This window comes from Lottia gigantea, assembly GCF_000327385.1.
Source record: "Lottia gigantea unplaced genomic scaffold LOTGIsca_159, whole genome shotgun sequence".
NCBI classification, from domain to species: domain Eukaryota; kingdom Metazoa; phylum Mollusca; class Gastropoda; family Lottiidae; genus Lottia; species Lottia gigantea.
In genome coordinates this window covers 391,713-394,195 of record NW_008707942.1, presented here as the reverse complement: position 1 = coordinate 394,195, position 2,483 = coordinate 391,713, and positions in this window count along the sequence as shown.

Sequence of the window (2,483 nt, the reverse complement as noted above, 5' to 3'; positions counted from 1 at the left end):
TCTATTGTGGTAATTCTATTGTGATAAATTCTATTGTGGTAAATTCTATTGTGGTAAATACTATTGCAGTAAATTCTATTGTGGTAAATTCTTATGTGGTAATTTCTATTGTGGTAATATCTATTATGAAAAATTCTATTTTGGCAACGAATTCTAGTTTGGTAACACATTCTATTGTGGTTAACTATATTGTGGTAATCTATATTGTGGTAATCTATATTGTGGTTAACTATATTGTGGTAATCTATATTGTGGTAATCTATATTGTGGTTAACTATATTGTGGTAATCTATATTGTCATGTGGTAAATCATATTGTGGTACATTGTGGTCAAATCTATTTTGATAAATTCTATTGTGTTAACATATTCTATTGTGGTAACGAATTCTTTTGTGGTAACAAATTCTATTGTGGTAACGAATTCTATTGTGGTAACAAATTCTATTGTGGTAACGAATTCTATTGTGGTACATCATATTGCGGTAAATTATATAGTAGTAAATTAGATTACTTTTTCGTGTTTTCTTTTTTTGAGATATTGTGAAACTAGATGAGGACTCGAATCTTCGCTGAACATGTTCGAAAACCCCGCGACTCCCCGCAGACCCGGTTAATCTCCAGAAGGTCTGCAAGGCGTCTTCCATCAGTTGCGCGAGAGAAGACCCCTTCGCAATCTCTCTGCGACGTCTCTGAGGCCTGTTGGAGACCAATTAGACGTTGCATCGATGTCTACGACGTTGCTTAACATTCGTTAGAGACCACGAGACTAGTGCGTGCTGATGGAGACGTTGCAACCTACCTGGGAGACGTTTCGGTGACGTCCTCGCGACTTCCGGGCGAATTAATTGTTACCTGTCTGGCGAACTCACGGAAACGACTCGCCGCTTTGGTGCTCACTTGGTGCTCAATTGAGTCGCCCAAATGGCCGCGACGTCTCCTACTGTGGAATAGGCCCTTTAGGTTAGACTAAAATATTAGGAATCAAAATAGATATGAGATTGTAATATTATTTTCGCAAACAGGTTCGCCAACCGTTTGACCAAACGTACTGTAACTGTAATAATAGTGTCCAGATCTCACCGTCACAATTTGAGCCTTCAAGTCCATGTGTGTCTAGAATTGTTCACGTTTGATATGTTAAAATGACGACTCATCTTGTTTTGAGACTCTATCATATAGAAATAGAAAGTGAAAGTCCGAGTATGGGAGATTTTGACTAGACCGTTAACTTACACACAACTAGACCGTTAACATACACACAACTAGACCGTTAACATACACACGACTAGACCGTTAACTAACACACAACTAGACCGTTAACTTACATACGTCTAGACCGTTAACTTACACACAACTAGACCGTTAACTTACATTCGACTAGATCGTCAACTTACACACGACTAGACTGTCAACTTACATACGACTTACACACGACTAGACCGTCAACTTACACACGACTAGACCGTTAACTAAAACACAACTAGACCGTTAACTTACACACAACTAGACCATTAACTTACACACGACTAGACCGTTAACTTACACACGACTAGACCGTTAACTTACACACGACTAGACCGTTAACTTACACACGACTAGACCGTCAACTTACACAAGACTAAACCGTTAACTTACACATGACTAGACCGTCAACTTACGCACGACTAGACCTGCAACTTACATACGTCTAGACCGTTAACTTACACACGACTAGACCGTTAACTTACACACGACTAGATCGTCAACTTACATTCGACTAGACCGTTAACTTACATAAGACTTACACACGACTAGACCGTTAACTTACACACGACTAGACCGTTAACTTACACACAACTAGACCGTTAACTTACACACAACTAGACCGTTAACTTACACACGACTAGACCGTTAACTTACACACGACTAGACCGTTAACTTACACACGACTAGACCGTCAACTTACACAAGACTAGACCGTTAACTTACATACGACTAGACCGTTAACTTACATACGACTAGACCGTTAACTTACACACGACTAGACCGTCAACTTACACAAGACTAGACCGTTAACTTACACACGACTAGACCGTTAACTTACACACAAGTAGACCGTCAACTTACATACGACTAGACCGTTAACTTACACACGACTAGACCGTCAACTTACACACGACTAGACCGTCAACTTACACACGACTGGACTGTTAACTTACATACGACTTACACACGACTAGACCGTTAACTTACACACGACTAGACTGTTAACTTACACACAACTAGACCGTTAACTTACACACAACTAGACCGTTAACTTACACACAACTAGACCGTTAACTTACACACGACTAGACCGTTAACTTACACACAACTTGACCGTCAACTTACATACGTCTAGACCGTTAACTTACACACGACTAGACCGTTAACTTACACACGACTAGACCGTCAACTTACATACGTCTAGACCGTTAACTTACACATGACTAGACCGTCAACTT